Source organism: Stenella coeruleoalba, assembly GCF_951394435.1.
Source record: "Stenella coeruleoalba genome assembly, chromosome: 1".
Taxonomy (NCBI): domain Eukaryota; kingdom Metazoa; phylum Chordata; class Mammalia; order Artiodactyla; family Delphinidae; genus Stenella; species Stenella coeruleoalba.
Genome location: NC_137169.1, coordinates 123,791,229 through 123,800,515, shown reverse-complemented (window position 1 = coordinate 123,800,515; position 9,287 = coordinate 123,791,229).

The following is a 9,287-nucleotide window of genomic DNA, read 5'->3' as shown; positions in this document are numbered from 1 at the left end:
GAGCCATGGCTGCTGAGCCTGCGCATCCGGAGCCTGTGCTCCGCAGCGGGAGAAGCCACAACAGTGAGAGCACCGTGTACCGCAAAAAAAAAAAACACCCAAAAAACAAACAAACAAACAAAAATATACATATATATAGTTCTTAGGCCCTTTTCTGGGTACTTGATAGTCTGTGTCAGTCGAGGTCCTCCAAGGAGTGGATGCCAAGAGGAAATGATCAGTGAAGCATGCTAGAGGCATATTGGGGAAACCCTTGTGCAGGATGGAGTGGAGGAAACAGTAGCAGGCCAGGGGCGTCTTCCGGCAGCTGTCGAGGTCTGATGCTGGTGAGAGGAGGCAGGGAAGGGAGCAGGCGCGCTGGGGAGGGCGCCCTCAGGCGGCGGTGCAGTCTACGAAGTCTTGGGCCATATCAATGGGTCATCTTCAAGCTCATCTCCCATCAGAGGAGTCTCTTGTCCCCCAGCAGTGGGCCTGAAAGGGTGTCTCTGCTGTGCTTCATTGTCGCCCACTTGCAGCCTAGGGGAAGCACAGCCTCAGTGCAAACCCACGGGAGGATCCAGAGCTGAGACTGTGAAACACTTAGGCTCCCAGCAGCAGATTCTCTAGAAGGAGCTCTGGCTGGTGCATGTCCATGGTCACCACACAGCTATCATGTTCAAAGCTCACAACCCCTCTTCCAAGCATTTTATAATCTCCAGTTAGCAAAAGGGGAAACAGGGCTTAAATAAATTGCCCCAAAGCACTTGGCCCTGATTTGGTCCAGCCAGCTTCCAAAGCCAAGTTTTAAAGACCCCCAAACCGTGTTTTTTCTTCTCTCATGTGGTAGATTAAATTATTGTTCAGCAAGTATGTAGCCTCCTACCCCCACCAACTCCATGGGAGGGATCATTCTGCCCCATTGACGTGACCTTGGCGTGTGTCTTGTTTGGGCCATGGAATGTGGGTATAAAGGACTGTGAGCCAGTTCTGAGCCTCAGCTTTGAGAGGCATCATGTGTTTGCCCTCATCTCTTCCAGGAGAAGCCATATCAGGAGAAGATCAGACGCCCAGTCAAACCCTGCCTGAAGCAAAGCACTGTACCCCCCACCTAGCCAACCTGCAGATCCAAAAGTGAGCAATAAAGGCTTGTAGTTGTACGTCATTGAGATTTGGGTGACTTCTTAGGCAGTATTACTTTGGCAAGAGCTGACGGATACATATCATGGTGCCAACAGAAGGAGTAATTGATGCTGCCTGAGGGAGATGGTAAAGACTTCATGGAGGAAGTAACATTTAAGCAGATTATTGTTTTTTTTTGTTTTGCGGTATGCGGGTCTCTCACTGTTGTGGCCTCTCCTGTTGCAGGGCACAGGCTCCGGACGCGCAGGCTCAGCGGCCATGGCTCACGGGCCCAGCCGCTCTGCGGCATGTGGGATCTTCCCGGACCGGGGCACGAACCCATGTCCCCTGCATCGGCAGGTGGACTCTCAACCACTGCGCCACCAGGGAAGCCCCAGATTATTCTTAAAAATAATAAAATTCCATTTTTGAAAAAAGGTTTGTCTATTTTCATTGTCAAAATTTTGGAAAATATGGCAAGTATTAAAAGGAAAGTCAAAGAGATTACATCTGTTGATATTTTTTGTATTAGAGTCCTTCTCCATGCATACTATGCCTTTATACACTCTGGGGCTTTGCCTTTTATGACCTAACCTACTATCATCAATCAGCATTCTTATTTATTTATTTATTTTTATTTTTGGCTACATTGGGTCTTCATTGCTGCACGTGGGCTTTCTCTAGTTACGGCGAGCAGGGGCTCCTCTTCATTGTGGTGCACAGACTTCTCATAGCAGTGGCTTCTCTTGTTGTGGAGCATGGGCTCTAGGCATGCGAGCTTCAGTAGTTGTGGCACATGGGCTCAGTAGTGGTGGCTCACGGGCTCTAGAGCACAGGCTCAGTAGTTGTGGCACACGGGCTTAGTTGCTTCGTGGCATGTGGGATCTTCCCGGACCGGGGCTCGAACCTGTGTGCCCTACATTGGCAGGTGGATTCTTAACCACTGTGCCACCAGGGAAGTCCCAATCTGCATTCTTAGATATGATCAAATATTCTTTGAAAACATAGTTTGTAATGGTTGCATAATATTCATGGGAGCACTAACTTGAGCTTCAAGGACAAGTTGAAGGACATCAGAAGGACATTCTTCCATTCATTTGTTTAAAATTATTTATTGAGTACTTGCTATGTGCCAGGCAGTGTTCAAGGTACTAGGAAAACAACTGTTACAAAGAGACAAAGCTGCAGTGTCTGTCAGCAGGTGGCCAATAAATCATAGCGTATCCATACAGTGCAAGACTACTCAGCAATAAGAAAGAGCTAACTACTGATATGGGCTGCAACATGGAGGAACCTCAGAAACATTATGCTGAGTGAAAAGAGCCAGACACCAAGGGCTCTATGTTATGATTGCATTGTTATAAAACTCTAGATGATTCAAACAAATCTATAGTGACAGGAAGCAGACTAACAGGTGTGGGAGAGGAGGGGACAGGGAGGGAAGAAAGGAATTATAAGGGGCATGAGAAACCTTTGGGGGGGTAGATATGTTTATTATCTTGATTGGGGTAATGTGGTCATGAATGTATACATGTCAAAACTTTAAAAAAATTTTTAATTTTATATTGGAGTATAGTTGATTTACACTGTTGTGTTACTTTCAGGTGTGCAGCAAAGTGGTTCAGTTATACACACACATATACTATCCTTTTTCAAATCCTTTTCCCATTTAGGTTATTACAGAATATTGAGTAGAGTTCCCTGTGCTGTACACTAGGTCCTTGTTGGTTATCTATTTTAAATACAGTAGTGTGTATATGTCAATCCCTAACTCCCAATTTGTCCCTCCCCCTTACCACCTTTCCCCTTTGGTAACCGTGAATTTGCATATGTCTAAAGTTTAAATATGTGTGGTTTATTGCATGTCAGTCCCACCTCAGTAAAGCTGTTAAAAATGTCATAGGAGTAGGGTGAGGTCTGACAAAGTGGAGGATAAGCATCTGGGCAGCAGGAAAAGCACGTACAAGGCAAAGAGGCATTTTATTTACTAAGCACATAAAACTTACCATCTCCTAGGCAATGTGGCAAAAGTTTTACAAATATTAACTCATTTTCTCCTCACAGCCTCCCTGGGAGGTAAGTACTATTAATGTCATCCCCACATTGCAGATAAAAGAAATTGGCGCAAAGATATTAAGTAACTTGGCCAAAGTCACGGAGTAATGGTCATAGCTGTGCTTTGCATCCGCAAACCTAGATTTAGAATCCTGCTTGAAGTCTGATGACAAGCTGCCTTCCAGGAACATATCTGGTAGTATTCACAGGTATATTTGAAGAGCCAGGTGTCTGTAACCAAAAGTGAATGGAGAAGAGAAGAAGCAGAAGACCATGGAAATGTAGGCTGGGGTCAGTTCATTTCAGTCTGAAAAGTCCAGTCATATAACATGAAGATGTATTGGAAGGCTTCTGAATGGTATCTGTAGTTTGCATGGACTAATTTTCATTTATCATCAAATACTAATTATATCCTCAGTGGAACTCATGTGAAAGTAACTTTTCCATCACTCTTATAAAGGACTTAGTCCCAGGTGCACAAATCGATGAGACAATGTATTATGCTCCCCTGGTAGCTTAAGGTGACATTGCTCACAAAAAGAGCTGCTCCCTTTTGGAGCGGGCATTTGGAGGCTTCCCTTGGTACCCGCTTGGGGAGATGCAAATAGAAGAGAAAGGCAGCCTCCCCATGAGCAGTGACACCATGGCTTTTGCTTTTCTCTCTGGCTTTAACTCCGCTCTCTTACAAAATCTCCTTTGCTTGTCTAAAACCCTGAGGAGGGCATGACTGGTAATTGGGCTATCAAATGCCATTAAACCACAAAGCAGGCTACGAAGGTTCTTAAAGTTTATACCAACTACGAAATACACCTCGAGCAGCAGCTGCGTTGGGGACAGGAGCCTCCTGTCGCATGTCTTCCGAAATCCAGGCATTTATTGCTGCTCGTCTTGGCTGGCCTGTGTCACTTCCTCTGGGAGCCCAGCCTGCAAATAGAAGACTCTCCCCAAGTCTTTCTCTCTCTTCTTCATTTCCTGCCAAAGCATGTCTCCAGAATCCTGAAGAGATGAATGAGCCATTGTGGGGGTTGCCTTGAGAGACTCAGGAGCTCATCCCTCACAGGGGCCAGCAAAGCAGACTAAGTTCCCGGTGTTGGTCTGCCCGGCTGCCATGACAAGATACCACAGGCTGCCTGGCTCAAACACGAGGACTTGATTTCCTCACAGTTCTGGAAGCTGGCAGTCCTAGATCAGAATGCCAACAGGGTCAGGTTCTGGTGAGAGCATTCTTCCGGCTTATAGACGGTGTCCTCACAGGGCCTTCCTTCAGTGCATGCGCAGGGAGAGAGATGGTCCCCCTCTTATAAAGCCACCAATCCTATTGGATTAGGACTCCACCCTTATGACCTCCTTTAACCTAAATTACTTCCTAAAGCCCCATCTCCAAATACAATTACGTAGGGAATTAGGGCTTCAGTGTATGAATTCAAGGGGGACGCAATTCAGATCATAGCACTCCCCCTCCTCCAGATTCAGTGCTGCATCCATTTGATAGAGTGGGCCCCGTCATCCGTGCCTCTCCCCGTGTGAAAGCCACCCTCCCCCAACCCAGGCACTTGAGATTGTAAACTTGAGACCCATGCGTTAGATTTCAGCTTTCACAAATACTTTGTTCAGTGCACAGTTTTTAAACGAATTTAAATTAGCTGTCAACAGTTAAAACTTGGAATATAGCAAATCATCATTTGCATTCCCAGCTTTTCTTGAAGGAGATCTGCAGTGGACTGTGTTTTAGTCTTTGTATTGCCATTGATAGCTCCAAGTCAAGCTTGTGTCCAATGGCTACAACATCAGGGCAGGACCTTATGGAATCTATGGGGGTTGGAGCCGAATTGCTTCTGGACTCATTTTATTTCTTCCACCCCTAATTAATTTTTTCTCCCCCTTTTCATCAAATTATTTATTTTTTGTTGCACCTTGGATTTATAATCCACTTCAAATTTAGGGGAAGATAAAACTAGGTATATGTATGTGTGTGTGTGTACATATATATGTACGTATGTGTGTGTGTATGTATACACATATATAAATATACACCCTCAATATCTGCTTGCTGCAAGAATGAATGAATGAATGAAAATGTGCTTGTATGTATATGTGTATTCTCAAAATGTCCAAAGAGGACTCCTTATTGAATTCAGAAATAAATATAGCATTTGAAAGGCAACTTACTCTTTAACAAAATCTTGAAAAGAACTAATACATAATAAAGGGAAAACGTCTCATTCATAAATTAATGAATCTGTATCGTAGTTTACAAGGCATGTACCCAGATACTATCTTATATATGGTTCATATCTGGGAGCCATCAGGGAGAGGAGGGCTTGACGCTTACAGCTGAGCTGTAAAAATAAGCTTATGATCTACAGCTCACGTCAAGCCCGTTTGATGGTTTATCCCCATTCTGACACAGGCTCGAAGACATGGGTTCATGGGCAGTGCAAAGAGAAGAGAGAGATCTTCTTGAAATATTTGTCCAAGGCTGGTTCCTGGCATGTGTAAAACACTGTATCATTCAAGGAGTCTTCACATTAATGATCTCACTAGAGGCTCACAGGAAATGTTATTTCCATTTAACAAGTGTGGAAATTAAAGAATTATGAATGGTGTGCCAAGTTCACATGGCTATTTGGTGAAAGAGGTGGAGCTAAAACCCTGGACCTGACCACAAGCCCAGTTTTACTGTAGCAAGCTAGCCCAACGTGTAGCCAGGGAACAAAGTGCTATGGGATGTCAATAGGTATTACACAAAACAAAGTTAAGAAAAATTAAAAGCTCCATGATGAATTAGATTTAGAAGGTTTGAGATTAAACAAAGTCCAGCATTTTGCAAGACTTCTCAGAGACTTGAACATACTACCATCAATTGCCAAGTTATAATGGAGAATTTGGTATATAGTGTTTTCCCAAATCATAAGACCATGCAAGCCATTCTTTAGCAATGTCTCACCCAACTAGTGTTCTTGAGGATGCACTTTGAGAAACATTTTCCTACATCAATCATGAGTTACATCCAACCCTGAGTGACATCACAGCCCTGTGAAATGTTCATTCTTAAGTCTGTATGTTATTGGGTCTAGGGACACAAAATTAGAAAAGAAGTTCATTGGAAATATGGAAAGTCTTCTGTGTTCATAGTCACTAGCACTCTCCAGGGAATGATCATCCTTCTCTACCCCATTAATGTCACACTTGGTTGTATAAGTTACTTTGGCCAATGAAATGAGAGTGGACCCACCTCGTATGACTTACAGGCAGAGGTTCTAGAGCCAGCATGTGATTTGCTATGCATCTTTTTCTCTGCCATGATGACCAGCCATGATTCAGATAGAGATAATTCCATCAGCCTGGGGCCTGGAGTGAGGACCCCATGGGGCAGAGGTGTTGACCAACCCAACTCTTCCCAACAATGAGAAATAATCCTTTGCTGTTGTAAGCGGCTGACATTTGGGGGCATTTATTGCTGCAGCATAACCTATCCCATCCTGACCATTACAATTTCCAAAACACTTATTATCACATAATTAAGTATTGATAGGGTTTTTTCTTCCACAAAGTCTTATTTATATATAATATTTGAAGAGTCATTAAGACTCAGCAGAAAATTCAGTGGTCCTGAATTTAGATCTGTTTCTAACTTGTTTGCCCTTGATAATGTCACTGAACTCCCCTGAACCTGTACTTTTAAAAAATGCCTACATAGCCGTCTTCACAGGGTTGATGAGGTGGTCATATATATGGGAGTATTTTAAAAGCTGTGAAGTGCTAAACAATTGTAAGACCTGTAAATGCAGCCTTCTGTCCTAGGCTGGATTTCAGAGCTCTGGCTTTGCAAATGAATGACAGTGAACACAGTAGCCTCCAAGTGGGGAAACAGGAAGTTAAATGCTCTTGATCCAGGTCTACGGTTCCGTTTCTTTGTACAGTTAACCCTTGAACGTGGGTTTGAACCCCGTGAGTCTACTTACACACAGATATATTTTTCTTTTTTTGGCCACGCCTTACGGCTTGTGGGATCTTAGTTCCCTGACCAGGGATCGAACCCAGGCCCAGGGCAGTGAAAGCACCAAGTCTTAACCACTGGACCACCAGAGAATTCCCTAGATTTTTTTCAATACTAACTACTACAGAACTGCACGATCTGTGAGCAGTTGGGTGAATTCTCAGATACGGAATGGCAAATACAGAGGAACTGTGCATGTGGAGGGCAAACTATAAGTTATGTGTGTATTTTAAACTGTGCAGAGGATTGATGCCCTTAACCCCTGCTTTGTTCAAGGATCAACCGTATTTCATGAATTTTATAGCAAGAGACTTCTAAATGAATGGATATTAAAGTTTCTCCATCTTTTATCAAGGTGCTTTGGGCTCTAAGTAAAAGAAACCCTGACTCACACAGACTTGAACAAGAGAATATTTCACCTGACCAAAACCATGTCCAGAGGTTGGGCAGGTGATAGGTAATTGACAACTTGATAATGTTAAAGACTCATGCTTTCTCTGAGTCTCCTTTCCACTGTCCTCAACACCAGCTTCATCCTAAATCTGAGGTTTCCTCATGGTGACTAAATGGCTGCTGGAGGAAATCATGTCTAGCATCTTCTTTGGCCACATCAGGTGAGAGACAGAGATATGAACACTTCACTCGTACCAGCTTGTAAGTCCTTCTTCAATTTACCGAAAACATGTGCCAAGGGTTTGCTGAACTAATAGTGGAGGAGTCATCTCAGGAGCTCAGATGAGGATATCAAAAGAAAATCAAGGATTGTTAGGAAGGAGAGAAGGAGAAAGAAACAAGAAACTAATATTTTGCAAGACAGTGCAACAGGAGAAAATCTAACACCTAATGCATTTCCACAGACCTGTGAACTGTTTAATGTTCAGATTTGCAAACCTGAGAGCTGGACATAAGTAAGATCTCCTAACACTTAGCTGTACCATCTGTTGCTGACATAACAATTTTACATAATATGAAAAATGCCAGATGGAAGCTATGCATTAACTATGTCCAAGATGTTTTATGCTTACACAACATACACGGAATCAATTAGTTTTGTTCCATAGACTGTTGAGCGCATAATTCTCCAGTTGTAATTCTGGCCATTGATGGATAAGGACAACTCCAGAGCTTCCTAAACACTTATGTTGCCATGGTGTTTGGAGGGCCACATGAACTGGTGGCCGTGGAATTTCTAGGCAGGACAAACTTAGAAGCTACAATTTGTAGAGCTGAGGGCTGGAAGAGGGAAGGCACACATATTTGAAATTGTGTTTGCACAGCAAAGACAGTTTTTAGCTTAGAATTTATATCATGGTAAATAAGAACAGTAAAGTTTTCTAAAGATATTTTTACTGTATATAAGATTGAGAAACTATCAGTTGTACAGGTCATAGAATAAGAAGTCAAGTAATAGCTGTTGTTTTGGAGCAAAGGTGATGGCAAATGTTTTAGGGGAAATAAGATTCTTACCATAAACTTTCTACAAGCAGGAAGAAATTTATAAAGTACAGGCAACAATTTCCCCATTTTGTTATAAAATGCTTCAAACGTATATTAATCTGGAGAGTGGTGTAACAGACATCCAGCCACATGCTCAACACTCGGGTCTATCAGATGTTAACACTTTTACATTCTCCATTTCCACCTTTTGATGTATTCCCTTTCCTTCTGTAGTGATTACCCCATCTGGTATCAAGCTTCTGCATATTTTATACTATTACCATATGTGCATGTATCATAGTAAGACCATAGTTTTGAAAGTGGCGTCGTATGGGATGTTATTCAGCAGCTCGCCCGTTCTTTCATTGTTTTGATGAGTTTTACCCTTGTTCTAATTCCCTCTTTTGAACTGCTCTATAATATTCTGTTACTGAATATAGTACAATGTACTTGCCTGTTCTTCTGCTGATGAACATTTAAGCTATTTCCATTTTTCACCATCATAAACAGTGCTGCAAAGAACAATCTGATGTGTGCTTCCTCATGCACAGGTCAGAGACCTTCTCTAGGTTACAGATCTGCAAAGGTGGAGTGAGAAATTCTTCTCCATCCTGATTTATCAAGTAACAGCTACACCAACAATGTATATGAAACCTCCTTTTTCTTCATTTTGCCAATCTGTTGGCTATGAGATAGC